Below are 14,065 nucleotides of genomic sequence, written 5' to 3'. Positions count from 1 at the left end.
CCAGTTACTAAAGCTGAGGGCTGGAGAATTGGAATCTGGGAAGCATGTGTATTTTGAGGAGCTTGAGACACATGCCTAGAAAAGATTCACATGATCTCTCCATCACAGGAGAGAAATACTCTTTGATACCATTCACCACCTTTTGCCTAATTTCCCAAGAATGCCAAGGAGTTTTCTTATTGCTAAGTTGGCTTTAGAGGTATCATAACTTTAACAGGAGAAGAGATGCTTGGAGAGGGTGCACGAATGGAGCATCTGCTGGAAATAACACCCCTATCCAACAGTTCTGAAGGAGTATTCTGGTTTAAAATATAAGACTCTCATGTAAACCCAGTTGTCAGATTCTAGAGTATCACAGTTTGTTGATCTCAAAGTATATCCATCCAAGAACTGCGATCCTAGGAGACTTAGAGCAAGTCAGCTTCATCTCTTAGGCTGTCCCCATAACATGTACAGGGTATGATTTCTGAGCTACCAGGAAAGTCCTGCTGCTCAAAAAATATTTCACTACTGCCTGTCGCAATGACTGAAATTTTACCATTATAAGTTACAATTTGGCACAATCAACTCTTGTCAAGATTATTGACAGGGTAAATGTGACATGCCCTGTTGAGGTCAGGCTGAAAGCTAGCTGGTAATAAGTGTTCAGTGTGCGCTTTGTCTGAATTTGGTAAAGTTCAATGGTGATTACCATTTCGGTGAAACAAACCGGTTTCTTGTACGAAATGATTTATGACTCTAAACAGATCAGAATGACTGTTTTAAATGATCACTGCAGGTCTTAAAGAGAAGCTTAAAATGTACTGAAGTTATAATCTTAGCTCAACCCCTTGATGATCACAGTCTCAGGATCAAGAGCTGACAATTATTTAAACACTATGTATTTTGGACCGTTTAGTGACCATGCAGCACTCTTTGTAGAAGCACTAACATTTATAAGAAGGCTGCTGTGTGCCAAGAACTACGCTAGTCTCTCTCTGTCTATGCATCTCATTTAAACATTACCACAACCTTGTAGGGTAAATTCTACCTCCATTTTATAAATGAGACAATCTGGGGTTAAAACAGGTCAAGGATTGAGTATGAATTCACAGCTAGGCCTACAGGACATCCAAGCCACCGTGTCAAATTATCTTTAAGGAAAAAATACTCATTTTAGGCACCGCATCTACTATTTGGGATGGAATCAAAGTTCTATCGATTTCTGTACTTTGCAAATTATAATTTGTGGATCCTTGTACTGTCTGGAAAGAGTAAAGAAAACTGGCTTATTTTATTCATGACATTGATAAAGAGCTTGATATTTATATAAGTACTAGTTGTAATCTTTTTGACTTTATCAAGGTTTACAAAATAACAGCTGGTCACCCAGGGAAATAACAGTGCAAAGACGAAAGTGATCCGATAAAGACAAAATTCCTAGGGTTGTCCTTCATTTCTCTTATTGTGTTTTTTTTAGTTAATAATCATAGTTTGGATAAGAATAAGTCAGATCAAAATGTACTTAGTGGCAATTTTCCAAAGCAAGATGTAGTTTGTACTGCATCCTCCTACTCTGATGCTATTCCTTGTCAATAAAAGGCACGTGTTAGAGCAGAGATGGAGGGACTAGAAACAGACTAGGATGGGATGGGGACAGACTACTGCGTGTCCATTTTTCTCTTTATTTAAAATGTATACATTTCACATAAAAAATAAATTACGTTGGGGGCTGGCCTAGTGGCACACTGGCTAAGTGTGCATGTTCCGCTTCGGCTGCCCAGGGTTCTCTGGTTCGGATCCCAGGTGCAGACATGGCACCGCGTGGCAAGCCATGCTGTGGCAGGTGTCCCACATACAAAGTAAAGGAAGATGGGCGTGGATATTAGCTCAGGGCCAGACTTCCTCAGAGGAAAGGGGAGGATTGGCAGCAGTTAGCTTAGGGCTAATCTTCCTCAAAAAAAAAATAAATAAATTATATTGGGATCCTATTCTACAATTTTTGTAGTTGGCTCCATGTGCTTTTGGCTCTCACATTCCAACACTTAATTTCCTTCTCTTAGAAAATTGTTGGAGGATGTTAAGATGTGCATCCCTGACCCTTGTCACATGTTCTGTGCTTGTCTCCAACACCCCCAAATAAGCTTTTGCATAAATGGGAAACTATCAATGTCGGAAGTATTCTGATCTATAATTGTGAAAACATTACACAGTTAAATATTTAAGAAATACGTCTAAATCACACAAATAGAACACAGACTAGGAAGACCTCCAAAAGCAAACCTTAATTTTAATTGTGGCACCAGTTACTTCCTGCCAGCAACAAGCATAAAACTATTGCGATTTTGTCAGTCTAAATATTTACACTTACATCTATATCTATCTACCTATCTAGAAACTGCAAGATAACATTTGGTCCATGTTTCTTGTAGTTCACATTGTTCCCTTTTCTATATGACAATTCTCCATTGGTGACATTTATGATGAAAGACCAAGCATTCAAGGAAATCTCAGATTTCAGTAATACTCTTTCTGGACATAACCTTGTAGTCTCTGACTTTTGTTTAAGGTCTTCTCTATTCCAAAGCCAGTCTACCTATTCAGCTCCATCTTCCAGTAGGAAACATCTACTGCTGGAGGCTGCTCTCCTCTCCATCATTTTCCTACTTTATAGCCACTCCCACCTCTATAGTTTGCTTATATCATTTCCTGGAGCAAAAAATAACCTTTCTCTACCTATCCAGTCCTTATCTAGCCTTTATGACCCATTACAGATCCTATTCCCTCTATAAAATGACTTGGGTACATAGTGAACTTTTACCTTTCTGAATTCCTATAGCTTTTCAGTTCAGATATGGGCATGTAAAGACCATCCCAATAGAAGCCATGTGACTGTCGCTTTTCAGGCTGGAAGTAGAATGTGATGCTCTTGATCATGCTAATATATGAATATGCCCTGTGAAGTGTGGCATTCAGTCTGAGAGGAAGCCTTTTCTAGTGACTGAATACAGGTTCTTGGTTTTTTTCTCTAACAGCACACACTTTAATAATTGTTATGATATTTTCATGTTTCATGCATAAAAATTTAATGTCTCAGACTGCAAGCTGCTTTAGGAAAAGGACACGTAATTTTTTTTAAACAATGTCCTTAGTGCCTGAATGATTGTGTCATTACATAACTACTGGGGGAATAATTCAACCAATGGGATTCTACCTCTTTCAAAGGTAGAAAATATAATATAACCGTACTTAGACTTTATTTAGTGTGCAGAAGACATAAAATAAACACTTTATAAATATTGAGTCAAATGTAATCTATATGTGTATATTTGTATATTAATATCTAATTTTTATCTAGCTTATTAACAGTGCAAAGATGAATCAATACATGTCGAAGCTCATGCAGGTGTATCGTCCACCTTTTACCACCAACGTTGTCTTTAATCTGAAAATCTTCCTTTTTGGGGGTTTCATTAGAAATGCAATTGTAACTAAAGGGAGAAACATAGATCTTAAAAGTTGAATAACAGGAATTTTCACTAAACTACCATCCCCCTATTAGCAGTCAGTTATCTTTGGGTCTCAACTTCTGAATTTGTATGGCTACGATAAACAACCGTTTATTGCTTTGTACACAACATCAGTTGCTAAAACTGGGAAACAAGCTAGGTAAATAAAAATAAAGATACATGCCATGAAATTTCCAGGAGAGAGATGCACTGTAAACTTAACACCCTTTATCCAGCCTATTCAAACATGATAGACTATCTTATTTAGCATCTCCAACTAGTGAGGGTTGGACCAGGTGTTGGACACTGTTATTAATCCCATCATTTCTCTTCTTGGAGGTGGGAGGTGGGAGTAAAACTGTCCAATATGTCCCATTAAATTACGCTTTGAAACATGTTGAGTGGTATTAAAAACAATAATAACACATCAATCAGAGTCTACAACTGGCACTTCAAGAAACATTTGACATTTTTCTCTTGGATGCAGAAATACATGTGACAAGCCATGCCAGAACTCATGCCAGTGCCCTGTAGATATATAAAAACTGAACTCAAATTCCAATGTCTGTTGTTTTGCTACCCCCAGAGTTCTACTTAGCAATGTGTTATTTACTGTCAGGTTACTTGCTGGTTGCATTTTACTTTTCTGCAGTATAGTCTGTGTCTTTCTTGATCATTCACTCTCTTCTCCCACAGATATGTGCCATATTTTCCTCCTGACCACCTCACACTCTGACTTGACATTCACAGTGCCTTCCCCTCAAGCTGCCAGTGAAATGAATGCAATAGCTGATATCAGCAATGCCCTGAACAGGCAATCCACAAACTGCTATGATGGATTTATTGCAGGAGAGCAGGTTGTATGTTGTACACAAACAAAAAGATGAAATGGAGTTGAGACCAAATGGAGTTGAGAGATTGGAAGATGGATCATATTTTTTCATTCTAACGCCCCGAAAAAACCCTCTATAAGTGTGTGTCATTATGATGCTTTTGTTTAGATAATCTTTTGCCTCTCAATGATGGAAAGTACTGAAGTGCAGTTGTGATGCTGCATTAGGAAAGAACCTCTACTACTTTGCCACTTTGTAGATGGTATATTTATGGCACATCATCTCAAGAATCTGAATATTCAGTCTTTACAATTCAAATACACTTCCCTTGTCATATATAACTCAACTCTGCTCTTCTTATCCCTCCTAATGTTTTCTTTTTTTTACCAAAATAATTCTTTTCTTCACTCAGCAGCTTGCCTAAGTCTCAATTAAATATCTCTATTCTCTTACACTCTGCTAAGGACTTTTAGTGTAGCGTTGTTGATACAATTCTGTGTTTCTTTGTTTCTTAATTGTGCCAGACTGTATCCTCCTGTAGGAGGATATAGGACAGTGTCTTCCGAGAATTGAACAGAATGATTGTCTCATGCTTCATATGTTTGGTAAATATTTGTTGAATAACTAAATAAAAACTAACATCCTAAATCTCTTATACCACTATAAATGACAACCTATTTTAATTTTACGTCTCCAGATTCTTTCTTTATCTTTCTTATAATTAAACTGATGCCAGAAATATTCCTTCTTAAAGCCATCTCCCACATGAATACTAAGCCCCTTCCATTTGTCTCTATTTTCTTATCCCCTTTTTATACAAATCTCATCTCTTACCCCCAGAAGAGGAGTAAAGGAGTAATGATAGGACTAATGTAGTATGAAAGCTTAAACTCAGGAATTGCTTCTTGATGAGCAGGTGGCAAACTGATGGTTGAGGGAGAAATGAAAAATGGATTCATATGTAAATCTATTATTTTGCATGTTTAGCTCATTTAATGAAGCTAATGATTTAATTTGGTTAATAATTTGGGGTAAGTAGAATTCTTGATTAAAATAGTAGAACTCAAGGGAAAAGTCATATTTTGAATAGACAAATTATCAAGGTTGAAGGGTTCCCCTGACTAGAGTGTCACTCTACCCATCCTGGCATTAATTACCTTTGTCAACTAGCATATCAGTCGGAGAAATTAGATAAATTTTCAGTAAACTTATGAGCTTCCAAATATTTCTCTTCCTTCCTTGTTGCCTTCTCAAAAAACATTTGTCAGAAAGTCGCCTCATAAAATTCATAGAATATTGGAAGTAGAAAGGTACTTGGAATTTATTTTGTCCATAATTATTCATTAAGCATTCATCTAATATCTTTCTCAACATTATCCATAGCTGATTATATTGCCTTGGCTCAAACCGACCCTGTCATGGGGAGCTAACTTCATTGAGACATAGTATCCAAGGTTAGACACTTCCAAATGATTCTGACTTTCTTACACCGAGCTCAACTCTGCCTTCCTTTTCAGTAATGCTATTCTATCTCTCAGAGTTTAGAGCCATAGCTTGTAATATTTTTTAACACATGATAATCCTTCTAATATGTGAATGTGGTTATCATGTACCCCAGGAGGCCTCTCTTTCATAGTCTAGCTATGACCAGGCAAATTTTCAAAACAACCTATATTTCTTTTTGTGTTAACTTTAAAATGTCAACTTCAGAAGAGATCACAATATTCCAGATAGGTCTAGCTAAATATTTAGTGGCAATGTGACATAAAAGTATTCATACAAACACAATTTATTACCTCTTTTCTGTTTATTTGAATAATCAAGGTATCATCTGGCTTTTAAAAAGTTATTCCTTTGTTAAATTTTCCATTTTCTGTATCCAAGACCTCTTTGTGGGTTTCCTGTAGAAAATATAAATGACACATATTTCACAAGACAAAGTTTTTAATTTTTTTTATCCAATGACTTTCAAATGTCAGTCCTAAATCTTCACAGATATAGATTGCTGCCATCATCATTTGGGGTGGGGGAAGTGGGAGAAAGAATATGATTCCTCAAATTGGGTGGATCTGTCTGAATCCCCTAAAAAAATAGGATTTTTTGATACTGTTTTGATTAAATGTCTTGCTAAATTAAGGCAATATATTTTTAAATAAATTTCTTTTTGGTAGGTTGATCGGTAGTTTAAAAGAATGTACCAATCCATTTGCCAGATTATCCTGAGAAAATAGAGAAAAATTCAGAAAAGCATAGGTGAGTCCATATGTACATGGTTTTTTTTCTGGGTTCTCTGTTCTGTTCCACTGACCTATATGTCTGTCTTCATGAAAGTACCAGATTGTTTTAATTAATGTAGATTTTCAATATAGTTTAAAATCATAGACCATGATGCCTCCAGCTTTGTTCTACTATCCCAAGGTTGCTTTCGCCATTCAGTTTTTTTGTGTGTGATTTCATACAAATTTTTACAATTATTTGTTGTGTTTCTTTGAAGATTGCCATTGAAATTTTGATAGAGCTTGCACTGAATCTGTAGTTTACTTTGGTTAGTGTGAACATTTTAATAGTATTGATTCTTCCAATCAATCTATGAGCATAGAATATCTTTCCATGTATTTGTGTCTTTAATTTCTTTCATTAATGTCTTAGAGTTTTTAATACACAAGTCTTTCACTTCCTTGGTTATGTTTATTCCTAGGTATTTTATTCTTTTTGATGCGATTATAAATGGGATTGTTTTCTTTAATTCTCTTTCTGATAGCTCATTTTTAATGTATAGAAATGCAACAGAATTTTGTGTGTTGATTTTGTATCCTGCAAATTTACTGAACTTGTTTATTAGTTCTAACAGTTTTTTGAAGGAGTCTTTAAGGTTTTCTATATATAGTATCATGTCATCTTCAAGTAATGACAGTTTTACTTCTTCCTTTCCAATTTGGATGCATCTTTTTTCTTGCCTAATTGCTCTAGCTAGGACTTCTAATATTATGTTGAATAAAAGGAGTGAGAGTTGATATCCTTATCTTGTTCCTGATCTTAGAGGAAAGGCTTTCAGCTTTTCACCATTGAGTATGATGTTATGTTTGGGTTTGTTGTATATGGCCTTTATTATGTTGAAGTATGTCCCCTCTATACTGACTTTGTTGAGACCTTTTATCATAAGTGAATTTTACTATTGCCAAGTGCTTTCTGTATCTATTGTGATGATCTTATGATTTTTATTCTTCACTTTGTTATTGCCACATATGTTGATTTGCAGTTGTTGAGCCATCCTTCCATCCCTGGAGCAAATCCCTCTTGATCATGGTGTATGATCCTTTTAATGTACTGTCAAATTCATTAAGTGATATTTTGTTGATGATTTTTGCATCTATGTTCATCAGGTATATTGGCCTGTAATTTTCTTTTCTAGTGGCATCTTTGTCTGGTTTTGGTATTAGTGTAATGGTAGCCTTATAAAATGAGTTTGGAAGAGTTCAATAAGTATTAGAATTAACTCTTCTTTGAATGTTTGGTAGAATTCACCAGTGACACCTTCTGGTCCTAGACTTTTGCTTGTGGGAGGTTTTTGATTACTGACGCAATCTCCCTAGCACTAATAATCTGTTCATATTTTTTATTTCATCATGATTCAGTTTTGGCAAGTTGTACATTTCTAAAAATTTATCCATTTTTTCTAGGCTGTCCAATTTGTTGACATGATATTTTCCATCATAATCTCTTATGATCCTTTGCATTTCTGTACCATCAGCTGTAATTTCTCTTTCATTTCTGATTTTATTTATTTGAGTCCTCTCTCTTTTTCTTGGTGACTCTAGCTAAGGCTTGTCAATTTTGTTTATCTTTTCAAAGACACAGCTCTTAATTTCACTGAACTTCTCTATTGTCTTTTTGTCTTTACTTCATTTATTTTTGTTCTAATCTTTCTTATTTCCTTTCTTTTACTAACTTGGGGCTTCGTTTGTTCTTCTTTTTCCACTTCCTTCAGATGTAATGTTAAGTTGTTTATTTGATACTTTTCTGATTTCTTGACTTAGGTATTTATTGCTATGAACTTCCTTCTTAAAACTGCTTTAGCTGCATCCCACGAATTTTGGTATGTTATATTTCCATTTTCGTTTGTCTCAAGGTATTTTTTTATTTCTCTTTTGATCTCTTCTTTCACCCACTGGTTATTCAGTAGCCTATTCTTTCAGATCCACATATTTCTGAATTTTCTGATTTTATTCATGTAATTAATTTCTAGTTTCATACCATTGTGTTCAGAAAGGATACTTGATTTGATTTTAATGCTCTTAAATAGCTTAAGGCTTGTTTTGTGGCCCAACATATCATCTATCCTGGAAAATGTTTAATTTGCACTTGAGAAGAATGTGTATTCTGTTGCTTTTGGATGGAATGTTCTGTATGTATCTGTTAAATACATTTGTTCTAATGTGTCATTTAAGGCTGAGGTTTCCTTATTCATTTTCTGTCTGGATGATCTATTCATTGACCTAAGTTGGGTATTAAAATCCCCTACTATTATTGTATTGCTGTCTCTTTTTCCCTTTAGATCTGCTAATATTTGCTTTATATATTTAGGTGCTCCTATGTTAGGTGCACAAAAATTTACAAATGTTATATCCTCTTGTTGGATTAACCTCTTTATCATTATGTAATGCCCATCTTTATCTTTTGTTACACTCATTGTTTTAAAGTCTATTTAATCTGATATAAATACAGATACTACAGCTTTCTTTTGTATTCATTTGCGTGGAGTGTATTTTTTCCACTCTTCACTTTCAATCTGTGTGTGATCTTACTTCTAACTTGAGTCTCATAGGCAGCATATAGATGGGTCTTTCTTTCTTTTTTTTTCCCACTCAGTTACTTTTTCTTTTGATTAGAGAATTTAGTCAATTTAAATTGAAAGTAATTATTAATAAGCATGCAACTTTTTCTGTTTTGTTGTTTACAGGCAGTTTTTGTAATTCCTCTCTATTGGTTTCTTCATCTCTTGCTTTCTTCCTTTATGGTTTGATGGCTTTCTTTAGTGGTATACTTATAATCCTTTCTCTTTCTCTTTTCTTTATCTCTTTATCTTTATCTGTTGTATATTTACTATAGATCTTGCTTTGTGTTTACTGTGAAGCTTACATGTAACAACTTATAACAGTCTGTTTTAAATTAATCTTAAGTTTGATCCCATTCTACAGCTTAATATTTTTACTCTCCTCTCCCCACATTTTATTTTCTGCTGTCACATTTCACATGTGTATCCCTTAACTAATTACTGTAATTATAGTTATTTTTACTACGTTTGTCTTTTAAATTTCATATGAGCTTTATAAGTGATTAATCCATTACCTTTATTATATTTTTACCTTTCTAGTGAGATTTATTCTTTCACATCTTTTCTCATTACCAGTTAGTGCTCTTACTTTTCAGCTTAAAGAAGACCCTTTAACATTTCTCATAGTGCCAGTTTAGTGATGGTGAACTCCATTATCTTTTGCTTTTCTAGAATACTCTTTCTCTCTCCTTCAATTCTGAATAATAACTTTCACAACTTCTTGGTTGGAAGCTTTTTCTTTCAAAACTTTGAAGATATTGTGACATTCCCTTCTGGCCAGTAAAGTTTTTGCCAAAAATTCTACTGATAGTCTTATGGGGTTCCCATGTATGTAGCAAGTCACTTTTCTGTTACTACTTTTAACATTCTTTCCTTGTCTTTAACTTTTGCAATTTTAATTATAATGTGTCATGGCATAGGTCTTTTGGGGTTCATCTTATTTGGAACTCTCTGAGCACCCTGGATCTGGAGGTTTGTTTTCTTCCCCAGGGTAAGGAACTTTTCATCCATTTTTTCTTCAAACAAGAGTTCTGCCCATTTCTCTCTCTTCTCCTTCTGGGACCCCTATAATGCTAATGTTAGTCAAGTTGATATAGTCCCATCAACCCCTTAAGTTATCTTCACTTTCTTTTATTCTTTCTTCTTTTGGCTGCTTTGATTGGGTGAGTTCCACCACCTTGTCTTTAAGTTGAGCAATCCTTTCTTCTGCTTCTAGTTTGCTGTTGAATCCCTCTAGTGTATTTTTCAGTTTAGTTACTGTATTCTTCAGCTCTGTGACTTCTGTTTGGAACTTCCTTATATTTTCAGTCTGCTTTTTGAAGTTCTCATTGTGTTTATCCATTCTTCTCCCCAGTTCTGTTAACACCTTTATGGTTGTTACTTTTAACTCTTTATCAGGTAGATTACTTATCTCTATTTCACTAAGATTTTTTTCTGAGATTTTGTTTTTTCTTTCATTGGGGATGTATTCCTTTATTTCTTCATTTTTCTGAACTCTCTGTGTTGTTTTCTACACAGTAGATAAACAGCCACATCTCCCAGTCTTGAAGAAGTGATATTGTGTAGGAGGTAAACCTTGTTGTCCAACTCTGTCCCAGCTCTTGGTTGCCTCTGAACCTTTTTGCTTGTCCAAGTAGATTATTATATTTTTAATAGTTCCCAGTTATTGAGAATGTGCCAAGATCTGTCAGTGTCCCTAAAGGGATTCAGGTCTCTAAACCTGGATTCAGGCTGTTTTGAAACCAGACCCACAGGCAGGAGCTTTTACAAGTAAGCAAATATATATAGTTTCATGAGATCGCAAGCCTAAACTCCAATGTCCAGGTGATCAGGCAGTGTCCCCTGTATGACAGTTGCAAGAACTGGTGCTCCAGATGCACATATAAGCTCTTTTCTGAGAGATACCCATGAGCTGGAGCAAAGCAGAAGAATATTCTGTCTACAATCTATATTCTTTGAGAGCAGCTCCATCATCCATGAGATGTGTGCCAAACCTGAATCCTGGCCCTAAATCCAAAGCTCCAGAAAAGCCAAGAGGACTCCTTCATAGAAAGATAGGAGGTATGCCTCAGTCAGCTGTCTGTGCAGTGCCCTGAGCGTGGAAGCCTGCTAATAAATGCCTCTCCAATTGCCACAGACCTATGGGACCCAGGATTGTAAGCCCGCATGGCCACAGAGCCAGGAAATCATGGGGCGTTCCCTGGGTGGCAGCTGTAATTAAGTTGGGTACCAGACATCTGTAAATCTCCCCTCCAAGAGACCCTGGCATGCTGGAGCATGGCAGAGGGAACATGTGAAGATAATGCTTGCCCTCTGAGATCTTTGGAAAGGACTGCAGTCAGCCCATAGAAATCTGTTTAATTAGAAGCCTCCCCTCAGGCCATAGACATAAGGATTAGTTGATAGGCCTCTTTCACAGAAAGACCAAGCTCCTGGATATGTTGCCTCTTGCTATGCCCTGAGGATGGTAGCTATTTAAGAACACTTTTTCACTTGGTTCTAGTCCTTGGAACTCACATGTGTAAGTCCCACTGGCCACCAGAGCCAGGAAATGTAGAGACGACTGCTTGCAGTAGCCACAAAAATAGGTGAACCAGATGAGTATGAGCTCCTTTCTGGGTGACACCCATTAATGCAGTCCCATGGGGCCAGAAATGCAAGTTCCTCTGGCCTCCAGAGCCAAGTAGTCAAGAGTCATCCCATGGGTGGCAGCCACAAAGATCAGGGCACCAGACACACATAAAACTAACTTACAAAAATTAATTTATGACAATTATTGTCAATTAATTCATGACAAAGGAGCCAAGAATATACAATGGGAAAAGGACAGTCTCTTCAATAAATGGTACCGGGAAAGCTGGATAGTCACATGCGTAAAAGTGAAACTCAATTACTATCTTACACCATACACAAAAACTAACTCAAATTGGATTAAAGACCTGAATGTAAGACCTGAAACCATAAACTTCTAAAGAAAATACAGGAGGTAAACTCCTGGACGTAAGTTTTGGCAATGCTTTTTTGAATGACACCAAAAATGAAAGTAAAAAAGCAAAAATGAATAAGTATTACTAAATCATACTAAAAAGCTTCTGCACAGCAAACTAAACCATCAAGAATATGAAAAGGCAACCTACTGAATGGGAAAAAATGTTTTCAAATCATATAGCTGATAAGAGGCTAATATCTGAAATATATAAAGAACACATACAATTCAATAGCAAAAAAAAAAAAAAAAACCCAAACATACAATTGAAAAATGAGCAGAAGATCTGAATAGACTTTTTTTCCAAAGAAGACATACAGATGGCCAACAGATGCATGAATAGATGCTCAACATCATTAACTACCAGAGAAATGCAAGCCAAAACCACAATGAGATATCACCTCACACCTGTTAGAATGGCTATTATGAAAAAGACAAGAAATATGTTGGTGAAGATGTGAGGAAACTGGAATCCTTATGCACTGTTAGTGGGAATGTAAATTGGTGCAGCCACTCTGGAAAACAATATGGAGATTGCTCAAAAAGTTAAAAATAGAACTATCACTTGATCCATCAATTCCAATTCTGGATATTTATTTGAAGAAAACAAAAACACTAACTCAAAAGGATATAAGCATGCACATGCTCACTGAAGCATTATTTACAATAGTGAAGATATGAAAACAACCTAAGTGTCCATTAATGTATGAATGGATAAAGATGTGGTATACATATGCAACAGAATATTATTCAGCCTTAAAAAAGAATGGAATCTTTTCATTTGTGACAACATGGATGAAACTTGAGGGTATTATTCTAAGTGAAATAAGGCAGAGAAAGACAAATATTGTATGATCTCTTTCATATGTGGACTCTAAAAACAAAAACCAAAAAACAATAACAAGCTCATAGTTACAGAGAACAGATTGGTGATTGCCAGCAGTAGGGTGTGAGGGATAGGAGAAATGGCAATGAGTAAAGGGAGTCAAAAAGTAAAAAGAAAACAAATTCAGTTGATGTAAAACAGACATAGAAATTTTAAATCATATTCAAAATATTGACTTTGTATATATAAAAATATAAACATACATTTGTTTATATATGCTAATGTATATGACATAAGTATAATATTAAATACTATATTTACATAGTGTAAGTTTATTTGGTATAAGTGTATAAATATATAAATATATATAAAAGAATAGGTAAGAATTCCACCATAACAAACTGATAGCTCTGTGAACTTGGACAAGAGACTAATCTCTCCAATTAGTTGTTTTCATGCGTGAAGTAGGATGATTTGTCACTATTTTGCAAGAATATTTGTTTGCATGAAAAGAGATAAATAAGGTATGTTAACCAGATAAAACAAAGGCTACGACAAGATAGATTAAAGATCACATTAGCTATTGTTGTTTTTATAGAAAGCATGTAAAGTTAAATTATCAGGATATTTTATGTTAAATTGTTTGTTTTTGACTTATTTGTGGAACAAATATTTCAAAAGAATATCTCTTTTGTTGCTTGGAATTCATATCATTCATTGTGAATTGTGACATATATGAAGAGAGAGAGCAACTATGCAGGTTTAGGGAAAGCACTTAGATAACAAGATTTTTTTTTTTTTTTGACTGAGGAAGATTGTCCCTGAGCTAACACCTTCTAGTCTTCCTCTATTTTGTACGTGGGTCACTGCCACAGTACGGCTGCCAAGGAGTGGTGTAAGTTCATGCCTGGGAACCAAACTCAAGCTGCCAGAAGCAGATTGTGCAAAACTTAACCAATGGCCACAGGGCCGGCCCTGACAAGACATTTTGATGTAGTCATTTTGTGACTTACATACAATATAGGCGTATTTTAGAAACTATATGAAAGCTTTAGAATTTTTAGTGCCATATGTTATGAGCAATGGGCACACTCACCA

Source organism: Equus quagga, chromosome 4 (genome assembly GCF_021613505.1).
Source record: "Equus quagga isolate Etosha38 chromosome 4, UCLA_HA_Equagga_1.0, whole genome shotgun sequence".
In the NCBI taxonomy this organism is placed as follows: domain Eukaryota; kingdom Metazoa; phylum Chordata; class Mammalia; order Perissodactyla; family Equidae; genus Equus; species Equus quagga.
This window is presented reverse-complemented; position numbering follows the sequence as displayed.